We start from the raw sequence: 14,228 nt of genomic DNA, 5'->3' as shown, positions 1-14,228 counted from the left end.
TCTGGTATGTTTTGAAATGACGAACGTTTTCTATAGATAAGATTACTTCTGAAATTTGATTTATTGACCATAGATTATAACAAATTTCCAATTTAAGACATGTGTCTATAGTTCTTATTATTTGTATTAAATTAAGTCTTGAATACTACCAACGACTATTTTAACCAAATTTTTACAAAGTTTTAAAAAATAGTTTGGACTGTGGTTAAGAAGTCTATCAGTCTTAAAAAAAAAGTTTACAGTTTTTTTTCTATGCAAACAAGTCAGATGTTGCCATTTATTTATATTTAAAATAAAATGTGAACTATTAAAATAAATAAACAAAGTTTATAATAAATGAATACCAAAGACAATCTACATTTTCTGTTTGGTATGCAATCTATATTTATAGGGTTTAAATAATTTCTACACGTTTCGAACTATGCGATTGATCGCGTGAACGAGTGTCGTGTTCTTGTTCATTCGAGATATAGTCGACAAATCGCGTGTAGACTACATTAATGTACTAAACAAACGATTAGAAGTTCAACATTCTCTAAGAGCAGCTTAACATTTATAGATAACCTTAAAATTGAAACAGGAAGGCAAACTAAAATGGTATCTGTTGGTAAGTAGTTATTAAAGCTTATTAGAAATATCAGTAATTACTCTGCTGATATTGCATGATTAATCATCTAAGATGTTATCGTAAGAAAATTTGATTGCCAATATAATTTGAAGGCTTTTTCATGTGATTTTAATTCTTAATAATAAATTTATTTAACATTAACATTTTTAATTAATCATTACTCTAATAATATATAATATAATGAGACAGGAAAATTATCTTTGACTGATCAATTATAGCACTAGTAGCAGTGAACGACCATACCACGAATGTGAATACTTGTAAAAAGATTTCTATCTTTTTTTTTTAATCTTTTGTTCATAATGGAACCTTAAACTTAACCTTATTAAAACCTCCTTAATGTTTTAAGTTAATTACAAGATGACCCTCCCTTATTAAGCAGTGATTTAAAAGGGAGATTGCCTTATCAATATTTGAGTAGTATTCCGTCGGCATCTAGAATTTGCTTACGGCACCGCAGTATCTCGAACAACCTCGGATCTTCATGACTCATGTAAGAGAACTCGTAAAATATTCTTCAAGTTTCGAAGCGATGGTACCAAAAAAAAATTTCAAAATGAACCGTACATTTTCGTTCGAAAATTAAAAAAAAGGTAATATATAAATAGTAATAACAATAAAAATATAAAGAGTAAATGGTCTTCAAAATTGACGTATCTATCCCTGATTAAAATAAAACTTACCATACCAATCAATAAACTTCATATTACTGCACTCGTAAATAAATAAATTATTACATGGATTATTCCAAGGCTATATTGGGAGAATAACGTTTAGTCTTCATTTAATCAATTGGTTGATTCAATCGAAAGTTAACGTAATACATACATAATATTTGATTATCATTAGTCTAGCTCTAAAAGTAGTTTTCTAGATAGGTATAGTATAGTGTTTATATATTACATTAAATTATGTAGTCTAATACAAGTTTTCCTGTGATCTTCGATATAGCTTTGAAGCTTGGATAAAACGAGGTAGAGCACGATAAATATACCGTTTTTATTTAAGGTAATTGCTAAATAAATACACGCAGGCAAATCCGCATGCGGATTCATAAGTCTTGTGCGGGATTTTTACAATAACACTTTTAGTACATTAATATTTCCTACTTTTGATATCAATTTGTAAAGCTGTATAATATAAAATTTAAAGCATCGCCTAGAAATGTTCGTGTCGAGACGTTTATGGTTTGGAAATTAAATAATAAAGCTATTTAATTTAATAACCGATTGTGGACGGCTACACTGCACAGCCCAAATCGTGATGACTACCATAGATCTTAAATGATGATTGCGTGATCTTGATCACATCGAGACTAGTACCAAGGAGTTTTTATAGGTTTCATGAACTTATAAATATTTAAGGGATATCAAAAGACAGCTGATGACAGCTGATTGCGAATAAAATTGCCCTAATACAGTACGCCGTTGAGCACGTTGTCGTAAAGATAATTAAAAAATGCAAATTTATATTTTTAAACTTGATCATGTAATAACATTGTTCCCGTCATCACGAAAATACCTTCGCTTCATGTACATGGTATCGCTTGGATGGACATTATCAATAATCTGGATATACAAGGTATTTAATTAAAACTTTCTGCCGTATACATTACGAAGTTTGGACGGTCAATACGTCTATGGAATTAGTGCAAGTACGTTTACGATGTGATCGGGTCATTTGTTACAGCGAATAGAAACACGTATTTTGCTCTATGTCGCTATATTTTGTGAAATACCTATCGGTTACTTTTTTTAATAAATAAATTGAGCTAATAAAGATATCGAATGCCATGATTTACTTGTTGGTGGGATCATACGCTCGTCTGAGCTGTTACTCATCTCATCTGCCAGGTATATTTATTGTTGTCTTCCGATTTTTAGCAGTGAGTGAGCTAGTGTACCTACACAACCCTCAAGGGACATAAAACCCAAGTTTGGTAGCATATTAGGGATTAAAGGGATGGTTAATATTTGTGACAGTGTCGATGTTTTTGGTGCAACACACACCAACAGGTAGGACATTTGTCAGTTTGCTATTTTTGAGTGATCTACCCAGCAGTGCTTAAATATGTTTCAAGTAACGTTTAGTCAAAAGCGACGTTCGATTATATTCATGATACCATTTTAAAAGATCAAGGAAAAAAATGAGCGTTCCATCAAAAAATATGGCTTGCGGTTTTACAATCGTATGGATAATGTCAGGGCTTTCCAACTATCTACATTGAAGAAGTCTATTGAGGTTGATGGTACTTATAGCCCTACCTTAATACACTGTTTTGTTTTATCGAATATATTAATGACAACGAAAATATGATACATGTTAGTGTTTAACTAAAAATACTTTTAAAAGTAACGCCGATATTGTTTGTTATTCTTGTGTAGTTAATAATACAAATTTATTTCAGCGAAATGTTTAAAATGTATGAATAATTCTTTTGAATTTTAATTAGAAAGGCTTGTCTCCGAGTTGCATCCAACTCTACACATAATATTACAGCGTGATTGCGACAAACACTTGAGTTTCATCTAACGAGCGACTGTAGCGAACTCAACTAGACTTCTGTTTTAACAGACCACGATGGCTCGACGAAGGCCATGACGTTTTATATTATAACGACATTACTGTTATTGTCAAAGTTTTGATATAAATGTATCGTATGAATTTGCTTAAAGTTTTTTATTAACTAAGTTTGCCTCGTGGATTCATCCTCGTTTTTTCATTGACAAGCTGTTTTTCAAAATAATAATATTTACAAAATTAAATAGATACACAATTTGTACTCTTATCAATGACTTTTGGAGTATATTTTGTTTGTTGACTTGTAAAGAATGTAGTAGTATTGGGGACACCTTTTCTGCAATTTAATTTTATTGTGCAATAGATAATATAAATGAATGTTTAATTTAGATTATAGATTATGTTTATTGTTACGCTTGTTACGGTCATAGCTTGTAATTAATACACTGCCAACAATAGGTGAGCCTTGCTAATTAAAAAACAAATCGAATTGATAGTTTCTGAAATAGAATAGAACATATAGACTTACGAGCTTTATGATATTCAAATTTATTTTTTGCACCTATATACTATTTTAAAGTTGTTTAGCAATTAATAATAACATTGAGCTCACTTTAGTGACGTAATATATTTAAATAAATAAGTCCCGTTTGATATTTTTATAGTTAAACTTACTTATTCTTTAGCATACATTTTTGTATACTCTGTGCAATAAAAAATAAATAAAGTCGTCTAATCTACTACTATACGGTGCCTTAATTATTATATAAGAAATATTTTCTCTCTTTTAAAACATTTTGAAATAATTGGTCACAAACAGACAATTTCATAAAGCTTTTAAATATACTAAGTCAAGGGTCATTTGAAATGTTTTGAAACTACAAACATAACACTATACCTGGACCGGACTATATATGGACCTCGTGTTATGAAATAATCACAGAATTATCCAAAACAATTTATTAAGTTTTTCTTATATTCGTACCACGTCGTCGTGGCACGAATACTTGCTGTGAATATGAAAAATATGATATCTAGAATTGCCACCAATTTCTAAAAATGGCGTTCATTACATCGATCTATCAAGTTGACAATGATATTATACTCTTAAATTGCCGAGATAAATTGCTTTGTGCTCACTTTGAGAATATATTATTTTTGCAGTAGTTCTCATTAAAGGAACGATTCAACGTTACATATATTTGATATCATTATCAATTGTTGTATGATAAATATATCTTTAAATATTCTTTTCGTTCTTGTTTCAACGATTATTAGAAAATTTTAAGAACTACAAACTCTTTCATATCGATTTGCGGTTACAAAGAAAAAATTAAACACAACGTTTATTTGCAAAATTTTATGCGATAATAATGAACAATATGAAAAAATAAATAAAAACCTTCTCCTCAAAGGGAGAGGAGGCCTTTAGCCCAGCAGTGTGAATTTACAGGCTGTTGTTGTTGTATGTGGAATTTGAATTTGTCATTTTTCACAATTTTCATAGACGTGGACGAAGTTATACTGCTTTTATGATAAGCGATTACCATCACCCAAAAACAATTGCGGTGTAAGAAATATTAATAATTCCTTACATCACTAATGCGGCACTAATGTCCCATGGGCATGTAGTTACACTGGCTCATTCACCCATAAAATCAGATCACAATAATACTGAGCACAGCTGTTTAGCACTAGAATATATGATGATTATATGGGGGTAGCAAGCCAGAGAGGCTTGCATAAAGCCTTAACGAAGCCATGAAGTAACCATGTAACTGTTTACAGGATAGCACTGCAGATGGTTGATTTCAAACCAGTCAAGCAGTATCGTAAAAAACGAGCAAAAAAGTTTGACGGTAACTAAATACGTAAAAAGAAAGATACAAAGCTCGTTACTTCTTGTACACAGTTATTATGAATAAATAAATAAACGGGTTAAGGTCAGGTAAGGTTGGGAAGATCTCACGCGTAGTTTTATTCGTTTCATGACGTCTGGCTCTCTTTACCTTGAATACTTAAATTTATTTGTTCTACGTTTTTTTATATATTTAAAACATTAAATTGTTAAAGCAATGTTTCTTTCTAAAAAGTACTATTTCGATTTTCTATCGCTAAAGGATAAAGAAAATATATTAAGGATTATTTAAATATGAATTATAAATTCATAACGTTGATAAATGATTAAATAAGTCATAAACAAATCATAAAAGCCTTATTATTCACGAATTTACAAGTAATCATTCGTCTCAGAAACAAATCAAGGTCGCGTGGAGTGTTGGCAAGAACGCTAGCTGCAATCCTACTGAATTGCAATTACCAGTGTTTTTTTGTGAAAAATATACCAGCTTTCCCCGTCACGAATGTAAGCGGCCGGATGACGAGATAGACCCGGTAACTTTTTATTAGTTCCGTACTACTAAATTGTAAGTTATTGCAAAGTTCTCAGTGGTTATTTATTCTACCACCATAAAGTAACTTCGCGCATTTGTATATTGCGTATAAGAGGCGAAATGTCCCAGTCAATTGCGTTTTATTATTACTATTTAGTCTTATTTACTAATTTACTATGTACGTAATTAATATAGCATTGTGTGTATGTCAGTCTGGCAAAATAGCTTAACTGGTGGTAGATGGTCACCACTGCTAATAGACATTGGGAACTATTTGCGCCACCAACCTTTAGAATTAAGATGTTTTGTTTCGTATGCCTGTTTTACATTGTGTAACTGGTCAGTCACTTTTCAAACTAGAACACAACAATATTATACCAAGTGTTTCTGTTTGGCGGTAGAATATATGATGATAGGGTGATACCTATACAGACTGGTTTTCTCCTGAGTGACTTATGTTTGTAATTCATTTTTGCTCGTTAGGGATAGGAAGGAAAACAATATTCTTGAAGAGAAGTGGAGAGAGCCATTGATTAGTTGCTGCTATTTATTTACTTGCAGTTTTTAGTCCAAATGAGTCAGTATTACAGGGACAAAAAACAATTCAATTTATATACCATTACGTGCATACCTAATGTGTGACAATTTAGAATGCTAAGGTTTTTGGACTCAGGTGACCGATTAGTATCAGATGGTATATTATTTATTTAATTAAATATACATTTGTACGGACCACTGTCATTATATCATCTTGTATACTAATTACAAGCTTTGGGCGTACAAATTAGACCCGTGCTATTCGTTTATGTCCTCGCTTCGGATAAATTACATCTCTGAGTGTAATTGGCGAGTGATAAATATCTTCTAAGAGTTACAATTCGCATTCTACACTCAGTCACAATCGCGCCAAACTGTTTTTGTTTGTTCTTTTTACACTATGTTTAGAGACGTTTCTTTTTATAGATATACAAACCGTTATGAGGTTTTTTTTATTTGTTTTCGAAACAGTAAATGAGCCACCAACGGTTTTGTTCTGTAAGAATTTTCTTCGTCTCGTAATAGATAGATAGCAAACTGATGCGAATATTTGATTCGTGGATTCGGTAACATATTTAAATAGAAAAAAACACCGGTCTTATTGCCACTGAATTGGTAAATGTGAACCTTCAATTAATAATTTAATTCCAGAGTATAAAGATTACTATTCGTTCATGATTTGACATTTGATTTCAAACCAATATATATTTTTATTTGTATATATATAATAAAGTATGTGTTAATATGATGATAAATCGCTTGTTTTTGTAGGTTTGTAGAATAAATTGATTAAATCTCATTGATTAATCTTATTAATAATCCACAATGATTATAGACGTGTTACAAACACACCATGCATTACATTCTTATCACCGTTGATATAATGCAGAAAATATTGCGCAACATATAATTCTATAAGTTCTAGGAATTTTATAGTAAAACCAACTTATTGAAGAACGTAATTCAACCCGTGATACTGACGTTGTTCTCAACTAATTGCTTCAATTTGTATCGTCATTAAATTGATCAATAAGTATGTAAACATATATGGCGAGGGCCGTTTGAATTTTCTTATAAATGATCGTACTAGAATTTGCAATTTTGCAGTAAAAGTAAGTAGATTTTAGAACAAATTGGAAATATAATACACTTTCATCATCGTCTGTTTTACTGAGTCAAACCATAGTATAACACAAAGTCGCTTACCGCTGTCTGGTCCTATATACGCATTTTTTAAGAGGTAGATTGATTCGAGAGGAAGGTTTTTGTATAAAATACATAGACAATATTGTAAAGAAACACTGATCGTTTCAGAAGTTTCTGTGTGACGTAAATAAACACATTTTTTGAAGTATATAAACAATCAGTATTGTACCCGTGCGAAGCTGGGGTCGCTCGGTCGGGTACAATTCTGACAGTTCGTTAATTTTTGGTTTCAAAATATATTTTGAACAGCAATCAATAGTGTAACAGGAAGCGCCAGTTATTTGATTTGACCAATGAGGGAGCGGTGCTAAAGTGCATTTTCGGAGAGGATATATTGTTAATGTTCCTTACTGCCAACGTTATATGTCAGATTTCACACATCTATGCGACTATTTCAACACATGTTCTTTTATAATATTCGTTACAGTCAGCTAGGTAACAGAATCCTCGGTTATGGCGGGTTTTCTCAAAAGAGCCTAGTATAGTAGGACACGCTCTCATACTGATACGATTGGAAAGAGTTCTAGATCCAGGACGAATGTTTATGTCCTTCCAGAAGCACGGGGAAATGCTACTGGACTTTGTTTTGCTCTCAGAACCTCGGCCATTGTAACCTAATAAGCCGCTATATTAACAAAGCTGACTTAATAATAGGACAAGGAAAAATAATATTCTAACTTTCACTTGCAATTCCGTGGAATATTGCATATCCTCCTTTCACTCATAATATATTTAATTTAGCTATTCAATTTGAGCTTAGAATGATCAGATCATTGACAGTTAATGTCTCTTTGCTTCCGTTACTTAATGGTCCACTGATTACAAATCCGATGGTTACGTCTGCGTGAAATTCGTTTGAGTAATCATTGGTTAAATTTTATTATAAAACTGAATATAACAACAAGAAGTCTATTGATTTTTTCTTCAATTTGTTAAAGTACATAAGAAACAACGATAAATTAATCGTTACAGTTATAGTAAAGCTTAAGCATCTTTCGTAAAATATTTGACAAGCTTCTCTTATTATTTAGATTAAGATTTTATAAAAAATTGAATAAATTGTTTTGAGTGGCGAAAACTATATTCAACCCATATATTATTGCCAATAACTAGTACCTACCCAGTCTAGTAGTGTATTTTCATAATGAGAAAATTGTAAAAGTTTAATCGCAAGTGATTTTTTTTAATTATTTTTTTGATATAAAACCTTATTTCTTTTCAATAACATAGATGTCGCTTAGAAATTATAATCATGGATCACGTGAACGCGAATGTAGAACGAGGGCCGTCGGCAAGGCGACTTTAGCTATTTACGTAATAACTGGTGCACCCATTCCTTCCATTTCATCGAGATTTTAATCTATATTTAGTATATCTTCAGGTCTCAGTAAGCATAAAGCGTAAACGTTGTCATTTGTGTTGACAAATTAATGATACTTTAATATAATATGTAATAAATTTAATCTTATCTCTGATTTCTAAGCATCTGGGTGCGGTTTGGTTTGCCTTCATTCATTTCCTATTTTGCCACCCTTATATGTTTGTAACAACATGTTTATAACTTAGAATTACTTAAAATTCGTAATTACTTAACTTAAAATTGGTATGTTTGTTTGACATTAATGGCGGCATGACTAAAAAAAAAGATCCCGCCGTGTTTCTCTTGCCGGTTCTTCTCAGGTCTGAGGTGATAAATTCCGAACCGATGGTAGATCTATGACTTTGACTTTAACGGAGATTTTCCAAAGTGTAACATGAAGCTGACACTTGTTTTGGAGTTTGGACATATTACAAAATCTGAATCATTTTCAATAAAATTAGTTTTGTAATTTGTTTGATTAATTGAAATTTTGCTACATTGCCTGGACTTTTTAGAAAGATAATATAATTTATATGGAATAAATACGACATCGTTTTACTTCTTTTGTCTTTTCTTAATAACTCTGATAGCTGTAGCTAGCTATTAATATTTTTATGTGAAATGACGATTCAGTAGTACTTGTAAAAGCCTACTTAAATGAAGTATATTTTGAACTCGATTTTTGATTAATGAATAATGATGTTAAGTTACTACACTCAGATGTTATAAATTTTGTCATAAAAATCATTTCTTTTTTAATTGTATTGTTATCGTGTCATATTTTATTCATGAAATATTGAAATTATTTACAATAGGAAACGACGTTAATGAATTATTTTTATATTTCCTAGTAAAAACATTAATTATTGCCCTTGATTTTACTTTGTTACTTATTTTTCTGTAACTAAGGCGTTTACGGGTATTCATTTTAATTGATGGAAATTTATAAATAAAACAATAGATACGCGATAAGATAGGGAATTGAATCATCTTTTATTATAAAGAAGTAATTATATAGCGATAATAAATTACTTTCGTTAGTTATTTGCATTTTTCTACGTTTTACTATTGAACCGTCAAAAGGTGTCAATGTCGCAAGTTCGAGTTCAGAATATACGTTTATTAAAATAAGAATACTAGTTAAAATTAAAAAAAAAAATAAAAACACTAAACTAAAGTCCTATAAAATTACGAAGTGGTTTACATGTGAATCATATCCGACGATTGCGGGTACCACTGTATTTTCATGTGTTTATTTTGTATTTATTATTCATCTCATGTTCATGTGTCAAATGAAAGTTTGCCTAACGTGTTTCAACCATAGATTTCGAAGCAGCGTGGAGGAATTAGTTCTGAATCTTCACCCAAAAGGAGAGGAGTCCGAAGCAGGAGTAGATAATTTAGAAGTTGTATACTAAAATTCTCAAAATTCATGTGTATTACGTAATAGGTTATATTGTTTCTATTCAATGAACGCTTTTCGGTGTTGAAAACAGACATGAATTTCATATTTCACGCACACATTCCACGTTTTCTGAGTCGTTAAACAATAACGATGAATAATCAATACGTAGTGCTTTGGGAAACGTATATGAAGGCAAAAACCCGCTCGCAATTGTGTTTAAAGTAATTACTTAATACTTTAATTTGTCGGATTATTTACATTATACATTTTCAATCTCAGATAATTACGTTTATTTGTATTATTATTTTTAAGTCAAAATGAAAATTACAAGTATTTTTTTATAGTTTGGCAGACTGGCTATGGATGACCTGATGGTAAATGGTCACCGCTAGACATTGGCTCTATTAAATCGCCAGTGCGCCACCATCTTTGCGCTAACATCTTCTAAGTTTTAGTCCCTGGTGTCTGTCAGTTTATTACCTCACCCTTCAAATTAGAAGACAACAGGATTGCTGTTTGGAGCAGAAATGTTGATGAGTTGGTACTACCTATTCAGGTGGGCTTGCACAAAGCCCTGCCATCAAGTTTAACCAACATAAGAACTCAGTATAGCAATAATGTTCGTGTAATTTCTGTGATGGAATGGTTTCTTTAGAAATTGCCCTTTAGACGCGGAAATGTTTGCGTAACTATATCTAGTCAGACCCAACCAGTTATAGGTAGTAAATGTTTAATGCATAAGTGAGGATCTGACTGAACCTTTGACATTGAGAGCAAATTGTTCCTCGACTGAACCGGTTGTATCTTCATTCTCAAAACTGGCGCTTATAAAATTATTAAGGCAAATACCACACTTCATCTAATCATTATTTTTATTTACCGTAAATATTCTTGGAACATTTTGAATTAAAATTCGTAGTTGTTTTTTAAATTTAAAAATGACACATCGTTCTACTTAATATAGATAAAAAATCATTTCATATGTGTTCATGGTATAAACTAAAGAGGTAAGTAACAATTTTAACTCGGTTATTCCGATCAAGTATCAAACCAGCCGGATTGTCGTATTAACGATCGTAATACGAGTCTCCCACTGCCGGCAGTTCCATTGTTCCAATAATAAATCACAATAGCTTTGATGAACATGTGTTCATTTTTTCTTCATCGCATTGTGTGATTTAATTTTGAGAAATTGTTGGATTAACGAGTCAAATGATGGGTTTAATTCATTGAGATTTCGATTTCATTATTTTATTATGAAGAACAAATGATTTATTTTTGTATTCAAGAAGTTTTCTTCGTTTATTTAGTATTTATAATGTAAAGAATTGAATGTTCAAACATTTATGGCTTTTTTATTTTTAATTGATAACCAAAGACTGTGTGATGTCTAATCTGTCTAAGTTTTCATGTGCTGAGTTTGTTTATGATTCATAGTATGTTTAGTGGCGAAATAAATCATCGTGGGGATACTCGCATGTGTCGGATGATTCTGTTACATGTGTATCCAACCCGCATTAGAGCAGAGCAGCGTTGAGTAGTTGATATTGATTTATTATATTTCTACTAATTCGTCTCCTCAGACCTTTTTTATATTGCCTGACTTCAAAAAAAAATGTTTTTCATGAAACTGAGTCAGTAGATATAGCGCGTGTACAAGGAGGTTTTAATTAATATTATTATATATTATTTAAGTAACTGGACTTTGTATTTTTGAGAGCTTATTTCAGCAAAGATATTTTGATATATTAGGCAAACATAGCGAACAATGAAATTAGTACAGTGTTCTGATTTTGCTTAACAGGTAATTTCCATTCAAAATAGGTGTTTTAAAAAGAAGTTAAATTTTCGAAGTCGATAACTTAGTTTTCATCTATAAAAAAATATAGCAATGGAATATGCTGAGATTCGCTAGAAAAAGATTTTCACTTTATAAACTTAATATGTTAAAAGAATTTGAACGTTGTTTGAAAGTTTTCCCTTGTACGAAACCGGAATAACTTGGCAAAGCACATGTTTAAAGTTTTCAAAGCTGAGAATCTAATATTAACGTAATAAAGGTAAATTATTGCAGAATAACATTAATACTTGGCACATACTCTATGTGGTTTTTTGTAATCTATCCACTGGCAAGTAATTTTTTTTTATAATTTATTTATTTTGTGATTTTGTAACGTGGATGTAATAAACTTGGATTACATAGGAATAATGAGCAATGAAGATTTAATCAGATGACTATTATCATAAATTATTATAACTATTGTTTTTCGTTGCAGATTCAAAAAATATAAAAATACTCCAAATTTTGTGAAATCTAAAAGTGCACAGTTATATATCTAATTATTTTCAAAATTATAGTGGGGAAAAAAAGTTAGTGTTGCCGTTAAGAATTCCGAGCGGATAGCAAGTTAAACATATAGCGTTCAACTTGTCAAAGAGGGAAGGGGAGGGAATGCTAGCAACGTTTTCCCGTTGAATCGCAATTCCGACTATCTGAACTGACATAATGTTTAATTAAGTACAGACAATATCAACCTAATTGGTGTATTTTTTCCTATGAATATATGAATAATTATGTGTAAAGTCTTTAACACTGATTGGCCTTTTAGTAATCAAAGGTAATAAATTTTAAGTTTCAAATAAAATCACAATATAGTTTCAATGTTAAATAGACAGGATATCTTGAACCTTTAGTCGACCGATAAATATAACCTTGTCATAGAAAATTGCAGTCGTACCTCGGATTGATGTTTTGCCATAAATAAGTGTGAAATCATAGACTATCGATCGTATTGCATCTGTAACTAATCGTGATAGCAAGTTAGCCGGGCGGACGCTGTCACCTCGTCAGATAAACCATCGGACGGATATAATGTTCATTTTATATACAGATCTTTAAATACCGTTTACATATATACATATATTTTGTATTAAATCTATATTGAAGTTATGATTGCACACATAAATACTTCTAAGGTTGCGTATTCTTTAAGCCTGGATTTATAGTCTGTTGTCAAAATTACAAAAGTAAAATAAATATTAGATTTTTTTTATTAACAGCATAATTCATTACTTCCAACGAATTGAGTAGGTAAGTTTGTAGCAATAAATCACCGTACATAGGATAAGGATCTGTCTTTCTGATTTAGTAGGATTACCACTACATTTTACTATCAGAATTAGAAATGTGCGTAAAATGTCTTATAATTTAGTATATATAATATATCGCTCGCACAACATAATTTTAGATAAAGTTATAATATGTCATATCTAGGTAACTGAGATATTAAATTACAGTAAATATTTTAATTGAATAAAAAAAGTCTAATTTACTTTTTACATTGTCGAATTACAGTTAGATCTGAGTGCTAATATTGCAATGAGGACAACCGGTTATTGATACTTTTTTAACCAAGCAGCAAAAAGTTCCATTGTGACATTGGACCGTTGAAATTAGAAAAAAAAGTTATTATTATTATTATGCATTTATATCAAAGATTCTAAAGATATTTCATTCAATATTATCTTTTATTATGACTGCGATAATTTGCTTAAATTAATATTAATTACAATTTTAATAATGCATTTTTTTAATTTTATTTAATTAATTTATAAAAATTGCTGTAAATTGAATATTATCGTAAAATTAAAATTAAAAATGTTTTCATTTGCATCTACAATAAATAAATAAGAGTTCCAAACATGTGCCATTATATATTACATAAGTTTTATATTTAAATAAATATAAACAGATGACAGGCAGACACTGCCTTTTGAAACGATGCTAATAAAATCTTTACAAGTTAATTAAAATTAACTATGAAAGTGGTACTTAATAAGATTTCAGTTTTTGCAAGCCCTTCGGCTGAGCCGAAACGAAGTGAATAAATTGAAAAGAGGCAGTTTTTAATGTTGAACATTTTATTCACAGAATACTTGAAGGCAATTTTCCACTAATCTCATTCATTCGGCCTTGGTTTTGTGAAGGTATTTTGCAAAATAATGAACTTTATAAATTGCGAGTGAACGTAAATATTTCTTGGAGTGCATTTTAAAAATTTAACAAACTCAACTCAAGCCGCGGGATGCCGTACTTTCCGCGGCATCGCAGATTAGCTTTTCTTTACTGAGAATATTTGATTAACTAATTACATTTTAGTTCATCTTTATAAATCTGGT

The 14,228-nt window shown here is 30.7% G+C and overlaps 1 protein-coding gene across 11 annotated transcripts in view; it reads right to left on the bottom strand.

Moving 5' to 3' along the window:
- The window catches only part of LOC124537658 (potassium/sodium hyperpolarization-activated cyclic nucleotide-gated channel 2), a 255,504-nt gene that overhangs the window by 28,059 nt on the left and 213,217 nt on the right, over positions 1 to 14,228 (bottom strand). The gene's annotated exons all lie outside the window — the stretch shown is intronic.

The sequence above is a fragment of the Vanessa cardui genome, chromosome 18 (genome assembly GCF_905220365.1).
Source record: "Vanessa cardui chromosome 18, ilVanCard2.1, whole genome shotgun sequence".
NCBI lineage: Eukaryota > Metazoa > Arthropoda > Insecta > Lepidoptera > Nymphalidae > Vanessa > Vanessa cardui.
Note: the sequence above shows the minus strand (reverse complement) of the source record. Positions and strands in the feature narration are given on the sequence as shown.